Below are 15877 nucleotides of genomic sequence, written 5' to 3'. Positions count from 1 at the left end.
GGAGGAGGGATGAGGGAAGAGGGGAGGGGGAGGGAGGGATGGCGAGAGGGAGGCTAAACGGGCTGCACCGAAGACTTTGGGCGGGGCCGCCGAAGACTTCGGGCAGGGCCCGACGACAACAACGTGGGGGGAGCGGGAGCCAAATGGGAGGTGGGGGAGAAGCGGGCTGGGAAGTGGAGCAGAGTCCATGATCGGAGCAGAGTCCATGATCAGATCAGCCATGATCTTATTGAATGGCGGAGCAGGCTCGAGGGGCCAGTTGGCCGACTACTGCTCCTATTCCTTATGTTCTTTATCAACAGCCCTGTCTCAAACCTGTCCCCTGCAATTTTTTATGTATACAAAATAAGATTACACCAATGTTCAAAGATCAGCAGGTTACGGCATTTTTAAAAGAAGACTACTTGCACACTAAAAATATGAGAGTGCGCGCATCATCTAAAATAGTTCATTTCTGAAAAAGAATGCTTCCCCTTCCATTTTAGATTACCAAGAAAACAGACAGGCAACCCACTCCAGACACGTTATCAAAAAGGTAGAGTTTTATTTGCATTTGTGTGTCATTAGGGTATCTGTTTCACAGAAATCTGACAGTATAAATCCCGAGTTGGCCCGACCCGATGATGGCAGTCTCGCACTGCTTAGGTTTGACAATATATGGAGTACAAACTGGGCTTAAAAAGTGCTCAGAGGATCTTTGCTATACAGGGCACTTCATAAATCTAACAGTTGTTTTAAGATCAGCCACGATCAGATCAGCCATGATCTTATTGAATGATGGGGCAGGCCATCGGGTCGGGCCAACTCGGGATTTATACTGTCACATTTAAGAACATAAGCAGACAGAGCCCCTGAAGGAAATAATTTAACTCTGCTTTGCTCCAGATTCAGGTCAGCCCTGAACACCAGACAGACGCCATACAAGTTTTGTGCCGAAGTGAACCTAATGCCACTTTGTGCCGATGCTAACTTCTGTAATAAATTCACCTTCGATTCCTCACCCGCTCCCGAATGCATAGTTATATAAGTCGCACTCAACCTCGCACTTAAAACAGATCCAAGAAAAATTATTTTGGGAGATGGGGTAATCCCAGCCTCCTCATCACCTCAACCAGCCTATTATCACAGCAATTAGGGTCAGTGTCCCAGACACAAGCAAATCTTCAACTATCCTTTCAGGACCAGTACCAGCACCTAGAATTGGGAAGCTCTCAACAGTTCCGAACAGGAGCTCACACCAATACAAATATTCTTCCCGCAGGGAGCAGACAAATTTGGCTTTTAAAAAATATGATTTAACTTAAGGGAAGAAATGTGCCAAGGAGTATTTTCACAAATCTTCAAACCTCCCCAAGAGACACTGTCCTTTAACAGTTATTCATATTTTGCCAATGAACTATGAACATTTCCACTACCTAAGCAAGTTTGCTTTACTGTTAAGTGCTGTTTCTGGTGAGGGCAACCAAAAGTTTATCTTCTCAGATTAACTTATTCATATATGTTTCAACTTCACTCCTGACCACAACCCTGTCTATGGGCCCAAGTTTCCACACGCTAAAAAACGGGCGCCCAAAAAAACCCTCCGTATTCTCCACCTCCCTGCAGGTCCTCTGCGCGGCGCAGCAGGAGCTGTAGGGGGCGGAGCTAGGACCCTGCGCCGAAAATAGTGCCGGGAGCTCTCCACATGCGCACTACAGTGGGCACGCAAGTGCAGTAGCTCCAGGCGCCCGAAACTGTGTGGGAGGGGCCCGAAGCACGCAGCCCCTAGCCCTGGCCGAATGGCCTCACTGGGGCTGCGTGAATAAGGCTCCTCCCACGGCCAGCTCCTGCTTCCTGCCGACTCCCGCTCCTGCTTCCCCCCCACCCCCCCGGACCCGACTTGACCCGCCTGTCGCTGCCGCTCCTGCTTCCCCGCCGCTCCTGCTTCCGCCCCCCCGACCGGACCGGACCCGACTCGACCCGCCTGTCGCTCCTGCTTCCCCGCCGCTCCTGCTTCCACCCCCCGACCGGACCGGACTCGACCCGTCTGCATCTGCCGCTGCCGCTCCCACCCGACTCGACCCAACTCTACTCTCGCCCCCGGAATGGGTCCGACCTGACCTCCCCCTCCCCGACCTGACCTTCCTCCCTCCCTCCCTCCCTCCCCAACCCGACGCCACCTACCTCTGGTGCTGGGGACGGGCCCTGCCCGAAATCTCGGGCCCGGCCCGTTCAGCCTTCGGTCCCGACGGCAAACCGCTTCCTAAAGGCCTGCCTGAAGAACTTTCACACAGGTAGGAACATGGTTTATTTAATCTTTTCTTTGCTTATAAATGTTTATTCAGGTTAGATTTATTTGTATAATATTTGTACAAGTATAACTAAGAATTTATTGTAGAATTTAATGACTTCCCTTCACCGCCCCCCCTCCCCCCCTCGTTCCCTACACCTAATTTGTAACCTACACCTGATTTTTTAATGTGTAGAACAGGTTTTTTCAGTTCTACAAAAATCTTCACTTGCTCCATTCTAAGTTAGTTTGGAGTACGGGTTCACTGCGGAAATTTTGAAATCAGGCGTCAGTGGCCGGACAGGCCCCCTTTTGAAGAAAAAATTCTGTTCCAATGTAGAACTGTTCTACCTGACTAGAACTGCAGAAAAAAAAATGTGGAGAATTGCGATTTCTAAGATAGTCCGTTCTCCACCAGTTGCTCCTAAAAATCAGGCGCAAATCATGTGGAAACTTGGGCCCTATATTTCCATCAGGAGAGAGGTAAATTGTAAGATACTGACTGGCCTGCAGTCAAAAAATATCTTGTTCAAAGACTACATCAGGAAGGTCACCAAAATGTGGTGGAACATTCAATAAAAAGTATGGCCAATATGATAACATATCTCACTATCAAGAAGAATGCCACATCACTGACTGTTGGGTTGGGTACCATTTAACCTCCACAGAAAAGAATGACCATGCCAGTTCAACAAAACAAATATATTTTAACACAATCATGTCCCTAAATATATTACATATATAAATAGTACAGCCAACTGAAAACTGATAAGGATATTTACAAGCAGACCCAATATTAACACTCCAGTATTAGTTATTCAGCATATTTAATATATCGGTACTAATATACTGTACAAGAAAATTCACATGCTAATATGCTTTAGTACTGTGCTAATATACTTGTGATACTTGAATTCATCTCACTAACACCATCAATAATGACAGAGCTATAACAACGAGTACTTTACTCTGGTGCTATGCAGCTAAAGATGTTCTCCAAGTACAACCCAAATTTTGAAGGAAAATCTCTGCCACTGTAAAAATTAAATGTAGATAGAAATATACCAGATCAAAAAAAAACTATTTTGGCCCATAGGCCAGCCTCGAGCATTGAAAGACAAAATAAAAGGTTTACTGCCTAGACCCCTCATTCGATTTTTTGCCAAACGCCTGTCGAACTTCCCTCTAAAACATTAACCCACCCACCCCACCAAGGAGTCTGTCATGTATTAAACCAGCATTGTAACCCATGTATAAACTGACCTAAGTTGTACACTAGTGAGAACACTGACCACTAGGTGGGAGACACTCCTAACCTGGACCTTCAGGTATAAAAGGGGAAGCTCCACCCACCTTCATCACTTGAGTGCTAAGGAATAAAGGACAGGTCACAGACTGACCTTCTCTCAAGCATGGGCCTCGTGTGCATTTATACTGTATAGTAAGGATGTATCAATGGCGACAAGAAACTGGGATTTAAACCACACGAGCATGGCCACGAGCAGAACAGACGAGAGGTACTGTGTTAAGGAATGGTTGGGACAGAGATTCATCATTGTTAAAGCAGCACACAGTTCTCCAGGCAGACAAGGGCAGTCGGGCATGCCCCAACATGTAGTCGAACCCAGAGGGGGAGTTTGACAGACAATGGCAAGCTGAACAGCGATTCACGCCATTGCAGGGGACAATGCGGCCAGTAATGGGGCCATCAACACCTGTTAATGGTGCACTCAAGGACAATAACAGGGGCAATCAGGGACGATAGACTGGCAAGGGACCTTTTGTTTCAAACCGCAACTCATGCTGGAGGCGTGGAGGCACACACAGCCGGAGTTTGCAGAGATGAGCAAAATACCTGCAGAAATTGCAGAAATGGACACTGGGGGAAATCGCTGGAAGCTGAAGTTCAGCGAGTTCATGTGGAGCACGTATACAGTTCATACACCAGGACGCCACCGATAATGGTGAAAGTGCTCCTCAATGGCATCCCAGTATCAATGGAGCTAGACACGGGTGCCAGCCAGTCCCTGATGGGTATCAAACAGTTCACAAAGTTGTGGGCATCCAAGGCCAGGAGGCCAAAATTATCGCCGTTTGACGCACAGCTACGGACTTACACAAAGCAGATCATTCCGGTGCTAGGCAGCGCCATGGTAGTCGTGACCCACAAAGATTCGGAGAACAGGTTGCCACTCTGGGTTGTCCCAGGGGACGGTCCCGCACTACTGGGGAGGAGTTGGCTTGCTGTCATGAACTGGAAATGGAGCGATGTCAATGCAATTTCCTCTGTGGAGCGAGTATCATGCTCACAGATCCTGGACAAATTTGACTCATTATTTCAAACCAGCATTGGCACTTTCATGGGGGCCAAGGTAGTGATTCACATAAACCCGGACGCCAGGCCAGTACACCACAAGGCCAGAGCGGTGCCGTACGTGATGCGGGAAAAGATAGAAGGCCAATTGGACCGCCTGCTGAGGGAAGGCATCATCTCGCCAGTCGAATTCAGTGACTGGGCGAGCCCGATTGTGCTCAGGGCAGATGGGTCGGTCAGGATATGTGGCGATTACAAGGCCACCATCAATTGGGTGTCACTCCAAGACCAGTACCCGCTACCGAGAGCGGAGGACCTCTTTGCGACGCTATCCGGTGGCAAACTTTTTTCAAAATTGGACCTGACCTCAGCTTACATGACCCAGGAGCTGGCGAGTGAGTCGAAGAAGCTGACCACCATCACGACACACAAGGGGTTGTTTGAGTACAACAGATGTCCGTTCAGGATTCGCTCGGCCGCCGCGATCTTCCAACGAAATATGGAAAGCCTCCTCAAGTCGATTCCAGGGATGGTGGTTTTTCAGGACGACATCCTCATTACGGGTTACAATACTGAAGAACACCTCCACAACCTGGAGGAGGTGCTACGCAGACTGGACCGGGTAGGGCTGGGACTGAAAAAGGCGAAGTGCGTCTTCCTAGCTCCAGAGGTAGAATTCCTGGGGATGAGGGTAGCAGCAGACGGGATCAGCCCTACTGCGTCCAAGACGGAAGCGATCCAGAGAGCACCCAGACCCCGTAACACGACGGAGCTGCGCTCGTTCCTGGGGCTCCTGAACTATTTTGGTAACTTTCTTCCCAAATTGAGCATGCTACTAGAGCCGCTATACGTGCTTCTACGCAAAGGTCGCGAATGGGTCTGGGGGGACAGCCAGGAAAGGGCTTTTAATAGAGCACGCAATTTGTTATGTTCCAACAATCTGTTAACGCTATATGACCCATGTAAGAAACTTGTGTTAACATGCGATGCGTCGTCCTATGGTGTCGGGTGTGTGTTGCAGCATGTCAATGTCAAGGGTCAGTTACAGCTGGTAGCTTATGCCTCCAGAAGTCTGTCCCAGGCAGAAAGGGGCTACGGGATGGTAGAAAAGGAGGCGCTCACATGTGTATATGCGGTAAAGAAAATGCACCAGTACCTGTTTGGCAGGAAATTTGAGCTGGAGACAGATCACAAACCCCTAACGTCCCTTTTGGCCGACAACAAGACCATAAATGCAAATGCATCGGCCCGCATACAGAGGTGGGCACTCACGTTAGCCACCTATGACTACACAATTAGGCACAGACCGGGCACCGAAAACTGCGCCAATGCACTCAGCAGGCTCCCACTAGCCACCACTGAGGGGGCTACCGAGCATGCTGCTGAGATGGTCATGGCTGTTGAAGCTTTCGGAAGCGAAGGTTCACCCGTGACAGCCCGTCAGATTAAAGTCTGGACAAATAGAGATCCGCTATTGTCTCTAGTCAAGAAATGTGTCCTGAATGAGGACTGGGCAGCCACGTACAGGGCATGCCCTGAGAAATTTAAACCATTTCACAGGCGCAAGGATGAACTCTCGATTCAGGCCGATTGCCTACTGTGGGGAAACCGCGTAGTCATGCCCCAGGTGGGCAGAGAGGTTTTCATCAGAGAACTCCACAATGGGCACCCGGGCATTGTCACAATGAAGGCAATTGCCAGGTCACACGTTTGGTGGCCAGGGATAGACGCAGATCTGGAACTTTGTGTTCGCAGGTGCAACACGTGTGCCCAGCTGGGCAATGCGCCCAGGGAAGCCCCCCTTAGCCCATTGGCCATGGCCTGCCAAGCCTTGGTCACGCATCCATGTGGACTATGCAGGTCCTTTCATGGGGAAAATATTTTTGGTTGTAGTAGACGCCTACTCCAAATGGATCGAGTGTGACATTTTAAATTCAAGCACATCCTCTGCCACGGTAGAAAGTCTACGGGCAAAGTTTGCCGCCCACGGTCTACCGGACATCTTGGTCAGCGGCAATGGCCCGTGCTTCACAAGCATTGAATTCCAGGACTTCATGGCAGGCAATGGAATTAACCATGTCAGAACAGCACCGTTCAAGCCGGCCTCAAACGGCCAGGCAGAACGAGCAGTGCAGATAATCAAACAGGGGATGCTCAGAATCCAAGGGGGTTCCCTAGAAACCCACTTATCACGCCTCCTGTTGGCCTATAGATCCCGACCACACTCGCTCACAGGAGTTCCACCCGCAGAGCTACTAATGAAAAGGATGCTCAAAACCCGGTTATCCCTTATACACTCCACCATGAAAGAAATTGTCGAGAGCAGGCGCCAGTCACAATATGACTACCATGACAGGAATGCGAGGGCGCGATGTATTGATGTAAATGATCCTGTTTTTGTCCTCAACTACGCTGCAGGGCCCAAATGGCTCGCTGGCACTGTGGTTGTCAAAGAGGGAAATAGGATTCTGGTAGTTAAACTTACCAATGGACAAATCTGCCACAAACATGTGGATCAAACAAAAAGGAGGTTCAGCAACCCCATAGAAGAAGCAGAGGAAGAACACGATATAGAGTTCACTCCACCACAGGTGACCGAACACCGGAACCAAAGGGAGGAGAGCCCAGTCACTGTGGGCAGTCCGGACCGGCCTGAGGCACCGCAAACAGCAGACACTCAGGCCAGCGCCCAACAACCGGAGCCCCAACTCAGGCGCTCTACAAGGGAGCGTAAACCACCAGAGAGACTCAACCTGTGATCCCAATAAGACTTTGGGGGGGGAGGTGATGTCATGTATTCAACCAGCATTGTAACCCATGTATAAACTGACCTAAGTTGTACACCGTGAGAACACTGACCACTTGGTGGGAGACACTCCTAACCTGGACCTTCAGGTATAAAAGGGGAAGCTCCATCCACCTTCATCACTTGTGTGCTAAGGAATAAAGGACAGGTCACAGACTGACCTTCTCTCAAGCATGGGCCTCGTGTGCATTTATACTGTATAGTAAGGATGTATCAATGTATCAGAGTCAATTCCAAATATTTACCACCCCATGGGTGAAATAGTTACATCTGTTATGTCCATTCCCCTCTACCCTTCTAAGCATAATGTCCTTTCTGCAAAATGGCTATTAGAACACCACACACTACTGCTGGAAGGCTTTTGTCTTTATATAGTTTATGTGGACATAAAAGTATAAAACTTCACCTGTCTACCAGGGCACTTTACTGAGACATTAATGACAGTACTGCAGTGCTGGACCTGATGGCCTGCAACCTAAAAAGTGGCTGCAGAGATAGTGGATGCATTGGTTGTAATCTACCAAAATTCCCTGGATTCTGGAGAAGTCCCAGCAGATTGGAAAACCCTATTTCAGAAAGGAGGGAGACAGAAAACAGAAAACTATAGACCAGTTAACCTAACATCCACCATCATTAAGGAAATAGTAGCAGGCTATTTAGAAAATCATAATGCAGTCAAGCAGAGTCAGCATGGTTTTATGAAAGGGAAATCATGTTTGACAAATTTGCTGGGGTTCTTTGAGGATGTAACGAGCAGGGTGGATAAAGGGGAACCAGTAGATGTGGTGTATTTGAATTTCCAGAAAGCATTCAATAAGGTGCCACATAAAAGATTACTGCACCACAAGATAAGAGCTCACGGGGTTGGGGTAATATATTAGCGTGGATAAAGGATTGGCTAACAGAAAACAGAGTCGGGATAAATGGTTCATTTCCAGATTGGCAAACTGTAACTAGAGGGGTGCCACAGAGGTCAGTGCTGGGGCCTCAACTATTTACAATCTATATTAATGACTTGGATGAAAGAACAAAGTGTAATGTAGCCAATTTGCTGATGATACAAAGATAGATGGGAAAGCAAGTTGTGAGGCAGACACAAAGAATCTGCAAAGGGATATAGATAGGCTAAGTGAGTAGGCAAAAATTTCACAGATGGAGTATAATGTGGGAAAATATGAGGTTATTCACTTTGCTGGGAAAAATAAAAAAGCAAATTATTATTTAAATGGGGAGAGATTACAAAATGCTGCGGTACTGAGGGATCTGGGGGTCCTTGTACATGAAATACAAAAAATTAGCAAGCAGGTACAGCAAGTAATTAGGAAGGCAAATGAAATGTTGGCCTTTATTGCAAGAGGGATGGCGTATAAAAGTAGGGAAGTCCTGCTACAACTGTACAAGGCATTGGTAAGACCACACCTGGAGTATTGTGTACAATTTTGGTCTCATTTAAGGAGGGATATACTTGCATTTGAGGCAGTTCAGAGACAATTCATGAGGTTGATTCCTGAGATGAAGGAGTTGTCATATGACGAAAGGTTGAGCAGGTTGGGCTGAATTCATTGGCGTTTAGAAGAGAGGTGATCTTATTGAAACATGAGATTTTGAGGGGGCTTGATAGGGTAGATGCAGAGAGGGTGTTTCCCCTCGTGGGGGAATCCAGAACGAGGGGGCATAGTTTCAAAATAAGGGGTCGCCCATTTACAACAGAAATGAGAAGGAATTTCTTCTCCGATGGTTGTGAATCTTTGGAATTCTCTGCCCAAGAGCTGTGGAGGCTGGGTCACTGAATGTATTTAAGGTTGAAGTAAACAAATTTTTGAACGATAAGGGAGTCAAGGGTTATGGGGAGCGGGCGGGGAAATGGAGTTGAGGCCAGGATCAGATCAGCCATGATCTTATTGAATGGCGGAGCAGGCTCGAGGGGCCAAATGGCCTACTCCTGCTTCTTATGTTATGTTCTTATGTAATCTACATTTGTAGCTCAAGTTATTCGGTTGAGTCCTTAAATATAAATAATTTATGCCAACATCCAGGGGCTATAAGATATCTGTATATGAAAAGTTTCCTCTGACAAATGTAATAGTCCTAGATAAAACAATACAGTTCTTTAGACATGAGAATCTGTTCCACAAAACTAAAACTCAACACGGAGCAGTTTTACCCAGAAGATCCATAACCATGAGCTGTATGAACACCTGAAATGTTACATTGGTGCTGTATGGATTCTCTGAGTTTGAGTTCCATACAGGGGTCAATGGATCTTGACCTGTGTCCTGAACAGTAATGATCCTTATCTCAAGCAACTAAATTCACAATTTTTCTACATTCACCACCAGTTTGTTACTAGAGGTTGGCATATATGGTTCCTGAAAAGCTCAATTAGAAATTCTATACAAATAAAGAGTGACATTGCATCAATAAAATCCTCTTTTTAAAAAAAAATCTAAGAACAAACTCTCCAACAAGGCAAGTGCAATAATGACTGATAAGAACATACGAAACAGGAGAGGATTAGGCCATAAGGCCCCTCGAGCCTGCTCCGCCATTCAATAAGATCATGGCTGATCTGATCATGGACTCAGCTCCACTTTCCCGCCCGCTCCCCAGAACACCTTATCGCTCAAGAAACTATTTATGTCTTAAACTTATTCAATGTCCCAGCTTCCACAGCTCTCCGAGGTAGCAAATTCCAGATTTACAACCCTCTGAGAAGAAATTCCACCACATTTGTTTTAAATGGGTGACCCCTTATTCTAAGATCATGCCCTCTAGTTCTAGTTGCCCCCATCAGTGAAAACATTCTTCCTGCATCGAACCTGTCCAGTCCCGTCAGAATTTTATATGTTTCTATGAGATCACCTCTCATCCTTCTAAACTCCAATGAATACAGGCCCTGTCGATCCAGTCTCTCCTCATATGTCAGTCCTGCCATCCCGGGAATCAGTCTGGTGAACCTACGCTGCACTCCCTCAATAGCAAGAATGTCCTTCCTCAGATTAGGAGACCAAAACTGAACACAATATTCCAAGTGAGGCCTCACCAATGCAACTGCAGTAAGACCTCCCTGCTCATATACTCAAATCCCCTAGCTATGAAGGCCAACATACCATTTGCCTTCCGCCTGCTGTACCTACATACCAACTTTCAATGACTGATGTACCATGACACCCGGGTCTCGTTGCACCTCCCCTTTTCTTAATCTGCCGCCATTCAGATAATATTATGCCTTCGTGTTTTTGCCCCCAAAATGGATAACCTCACATTTATCCACATAATACTGCACCTGCCATGCATTTGCCCACTCACCTAACCTGTCCAAGTCACCCTGCAGCCTCTTAGCGTCCCCCTCACAGCTCATCCCGCCACCCAGCTTAGTGACATCTGCAAACTTGGGAGATATTACACTCCATTCCTTCATCTAAATCATTAATGTATATTATAAATAGTTGGGGTCCCAGCACTGAGCCCTGCGGCACCCCACTAGTCACTGCCCGCCATTCTGAAAAGGACCCATTTATCCCGACTCTCTGTTTCCTGTCTGCCAACCAGTTCTCTATCCACGTCAGTACATTACCCTCAATACCATGTACTTTAATTTTGTATACCAATCTCTTGTGTGGGACTTTGTCAAAAGCCTTTTGAAAGTCCAAATACATCACATCCACTGGTTCTCCCTTGTCCACTCTACTAGTTACATCCTCAAAAAATGCCAGAAGATTTGTCAAGCATGATTTCCCTTTCATAAATCCATGCTGACTTGGACCGATCCTGTCACTGCTTTCCAAATGCGCTGCTATTTCATCATTAATAATTGATTCCAACATTTTCCCCACTACTGATGTCAGGCTAACCGGTCTATAATTACCCAGTTTCTCTCTCCCTCCTTTTTTAAAAAGTGGTGTTACATTAGCTACCCTCCAGTCCATTGGAACTGATCCAGAGTCGATAGACTGTTGGAAAATGATCACCAATGCATCCACTATTTCTAGGGCCACTTCCTTAAGTACTCTGGGATGCAGACTATCAGGCTCCGGGGATTTATCGGCCTTCAATCCCATCAATTTCCCAAACACAATTTCCCGCCTAATAAGGATTTCCTTCAGTTCCTCCTTCTCACTAGACCCTCGGTCCCCTAGTATTTCCGGAAGGTTATTTGTGTTTTCCTTCGTGAAGACAGAACCAAAGTATTTGTTCAACTGGTCTGCCATTTCTTTGTTCCCCATTATAAATTCACCTGAATCTGACCGCAAGGGATCGACGTTTGTCTTCACTAATCTTTTTCTCTTCACATATCTATAGAAGCTTTTGCAGTCAGTTTTTATGTTCCGGCAAGCTTCCTCTCATACTTTATTTTCCCTCTCCTAATTAAACCCTTTGTCCTCCTCTGCTGAATTATACATTTCTCCCAGTTCTCAGGTTTGCTACTTTTTCTGGCCAATTTATATGCCTCTTCCTTGGATTTAACACTATCCTTAATTTCCCTTGTTAGCCACGGTTGAGCCACCTTCCCCGTTTTATTTTTATTTCAGACAGGGATGTACAATTGTTGAAGTTCATCCATGTGATCTTTAAATGTTTGCCATTGCCAGGGAATCCTCCTCCACCGCATTGCTGCCAGTTTGGTTAGCCCAATCTATATGTAGATTAAAGTCGCCGATGATAACTGCTGTGCCTTTATTGCACGCATCCCTAATTTCTTGTTTGATGGGTGTCCCCAACCTCACTACTACTGTTTGGTGGTCTGTACACAACTCCCACTAGCGTTTTCTGCCCTTTGGTATTTCGCAGCTCCACCCATACAGATTCTACATCATCCAAGCAAATGTCCTTCCTTACTATTGCGTTAATTTCCTCTTTAACCAGCAATGCTACCCCACTTTCTTTTCATTGCTGTCTATCCTTCCTGAAGGTTGAATACCCCTGGATGTTGAGTTCCCAGCCTTGGTCACCCTGGAGCCAGGTCGCCGTGATGCCAATTATATCATATTCATTAATTGCTGCCTGTGCAGTTAATTTGTCCACCTTATTACGAGTACTCTTCACATTGAGGCACAGAGCCTTCAGGCTTATCTTTTTAACACACTTTGCCCCTTTAGAATTTTGCTATAATGTGGCCCTTTTTGATTTTTGCCTTGGGTTTCTCTGACCTCCATCTTTACTTCCAATTTATAATATTGTTAGCTTCCAATTTAATATAAAAGTTTAATATAAACAAAAACTTTAGACTGGCATATACACAACCTTAAAAATCACACCCACAAGTTTTACTTCAGAAGCAAACCTTTCTCCACACCAGTGAATAAATTGGTCATCAAAAGCTAACAAATGTGTGACTTACCACATTTTGTTACGTAAAACAAGACACAAGCTGAGTTCAATGTATTGCACAAGTTATTCTTATATCTAATCAGCTATTCAGATATTTATGAACTGTTGAAGACTTAATGCTAGGGTTCACAATGGTAGCTAAACTCCTCAATTCAAGTATAGCCCAGCAAATTATCTCCATGCATACATCGAATATTAAACTAATGCAAATACAAGGACTGAATGGTACATCTCTGATCATTAAGGTACTTAAAGAAAAATTGTTTACTTCTGAAAACAGTAGTAACTATGGTATATGAGAATGTTAAGTCAACAGAAAATAAGGATAATTTACTATACTGTTCAAAAGATTGTTCCAATATTCAAGGATCACGCATCCACTGAAAATTACTTGCAGTTTTCGTGAAAAAGTTTAAAACTTGTTATATCAAAAGAATAGTACATGCCTGTTTGTATAATACACAAGTTATTCTTATAGCTTTGGCGTTGGACAACTCAGCAATGCAGCACTTGCACCTGTGAGGAAAAAATGAAATATATTACACAAAAATAAATCATAACTCTTACAATCTGATTTTTAACCAAGACAATCACAATCCACAACAATGTACAAGTGGAGACGTGGGACCTTCCCAAAACTACTGAGTTCCCAAACTTTGCCACATCTGATTGAAAGCTCAAGCATGGGAGGCAAACTGGAGAAATGGGGGAACATTTAACAGCTACGGTTAAATTTTTATTTCAAAAGTTAGTTAATTTGGCTACTGTTAACCAATCTGAAACACTTTATTCAATAAAGCCTATCAGAACATTAAATCCTTATGCGCAATACAAGGAAATATGTTTTTCCAGAAAACCTTTGAGTTCACAAAATATACACTTACTAAAAGTTAAGGTGACACTACTGCGGAGGTTAAAATGCATCAGCATGGCTGACACAGTAACAGAAACATTTAACACCTAAAATATGAATTATTTCACCCAACCCTTTCAAAAAATTGCCCATCCCTTTGAATCAGGAAAAGGGCAATGTAAGACAGCACGCATTACCATTTCTCTACAAACATATCCTGCGGTGAAGCCTCAGTTAGATCCAAGAGGACTGTGTAACGTGTTTTTAAATGCTTAGGTTAAAACATATACTTTACAAAAGTAGAAAAGGCGCTCCCGGAGCTGTGTGAATGATTAACAAAAAGCGGGTGTGTGTGGAGCAGTGCAGTAGGCCGGAGGGTGAGGGGGATGCGGACAGTAACGGTGCTTCTCTCATTCCCCGGGCCGGCAATACACATTTACAAAGCCCGCTCCCCAGCAGCGGCTTGGGCAGCGGCCGGGGCCTGGGGCACGCGACAGCTGCAGGGTGATCCCCGGCCCGGGCCTGGCCTGGCCTGGCCTGGCCTGCCCTGCCCTGCCCTCCCCTCCCCGCCGGCTCCGCGTGTACCCTGGCTCCGGGACCTGGGCCTAGGCCCCGGCCCCGGCCCGGCCCGGCCCGGCCCCTCCGCTCGGACAAAGCCGCATCCCGCGCACGGCGGGCAGGGAAGGGAGGCCCAGGCCCTCCCGGTCCCCATCGCCCGCCCGCCTCCGAGTGCCCACCTTGCCGCCGCCGCCGCGCAGGCTGTGTCTCCCCGAGCACAACGCCGCCTGGTCCGCCATTTTCCCCCTCACGGGTTAATCCAGCGCAGAGCGAGGACAGGCATCGATGGCCGGGGGGCGGGCCCGGGCCCGGGGGGCGGAGCCAGGGGGCGGGGCCGGGCGGGCCAGGTGTGCGGCTGCTCACGTGACGCTGCTACAGCCACTGCACAAAGTAGGTCAGAGCCCCAAAGGTGTGTCTCTGGGGCTCTGGATTCCTGGCGCAGGTAAATGTGCTCCAGCGCACAGCTGGGGAGTGCCAATTGGCTGCCGTTTCCCACATTACAACAGTGACTACACTCCAAAAGTACTTCATTGCCTGTGAAGCGCTTTGAGACATCCGGTGGTCGTGAAAGGCGCTCTCAATGCAAGCCTCTGCTTCGAAATAGTGTCATGGGATCTTTTACGACCACCTGAGAGGGCAGACGGGGCCTCGGTTTAACGTCTCATCCGAAAGACGGTACCTCCGACAATGCAACTCTCTCTCAGCACTGCCCTAGAGCGTCAGCCAAATTTTTGTGCTCAAGTCTCTGGAGTGGGACTTGATCTCATAACCTTCTGACTCAGAGACGAGAGTGCTATTAACTCCTTCTTAGGCAGTCCCTCGTCTCGAGGATGACTTGCTTCCACACCAAAAAGGGATGAGTTCATAGGTGTTTCGATGAAGGACCTGATATTCCAGGTCGCGAGCTACATGTTGAAGAGTGGAAGATGTCTGTGCGTGAATTTTTTTAACGTGAGGTGACCATTGCACACCAGCCACCACACGGGCTTGACAGAGCTAGGTCTTGGTCCAGTGGCAAGGATTAACCAGGATGACTGGAGACCAGCTCTGCTGCACGGACCTAGTGCACACACATATCGCAGTGTGGGCTGGCCCATGCTGCCCCTGGGCTCTCGCCTCTTCTCGCCCCGAACTCACGCCTCTCCTGGGCCCCGATCACGTGGCTCCTGGACCCCGATCTCTCTCCGCTCCTCTGCCCCAGTCATTCGCCGCACCTCCACCACGATCATTGGCCCGCACCTCTGTTGTACCTGGGCTCCGCTGAAGTTCCTGCCCATACTCCAATCGCCATCCTTGAAGCTACCAACTGAGCAACAGCTGGCACTAAAGTCATACCCATGGCAAAGCAATTTGAAAGTAGCCACTTTAGTGTCAGCCGTGACCCAGTGGATAGCACACTTGCCTGTGAGTCGGAAGGTTGTGGGTTCAAGTCACACTCCAGAGACTCGAGCACAAAAATCCAGTGCAGTACTGAGGGAGTACTGCACTGTCAGAGGTGTCATCTTTTGGATGAGACGTTAAACCGAGGCCCCGTCTGCTCCTTTAGGTGGACATAAAAGATCCCACGGCACTATTTTGAAGAAGAGCAGGGGAGTTATCCCCGGTGTGCTGGCCAATATTTATCTCTCAATCAACATCACTAAAACAGATTATCTGGTCATTATCACATTGCTGTTTGTGGGAGCTTGTTGTGTGCAAATTGACTGCCACATTTCCTACATTACAGTGATTACACTCCAAAAAGTA

The 15877-nt window shown here is 47.1% G+C and overlaps 1 protein-coding gene across 2 annotated transcripts in view; it reads right to left on the bottom strand.

Annotated features, from left to right (window-relative positions):
- u2surp (U2 snRNP-associated SURP domain containing) overlaps positions 1 to 14431 on the bottom strand; it is a 112257-nt gene extending 97826 nt beyond the window's left edge. For both annotated transcript variants that reach the window (XM_070883660.1, XM_070883662.1), the window contains exons 1-2: positions 14311 to 14431; positions 13167 to 13236 (exon numbers count right to left, since the gene is read on the bottom strand). The gene's annotated coding sequence lies outside the window, so the exon portion shown is untranslated. The remainder of the gene's footprint in view (positions 1 to 13166; positions 13237 to 14310) is intronic.
- Positions 14432 to 15877: the final 1446 nt, after the last annotated feature.

The sequence above is a fragment of the Pristiophorus japonicus genome, chromosome 6 (genome assembly GCF_044704955.1).
Source record: "Pristiophorus japonicus isolate sPriJap1 chromosome 6, sPriJap1.hap1, whole genome shotgun sequence".
NCBI classification, from domain to species: Eukaryota; Metazoa; Chordata; class Chondrichthyes; family Pristiophoridae; genus Pristiophorus; species Pristiophorus japonicus.
The sequence above is the reverse complement of the archived record's forward strand: the minus strand, read 5'-3'. Positions and strand labels throughout refer to the sequence as shown.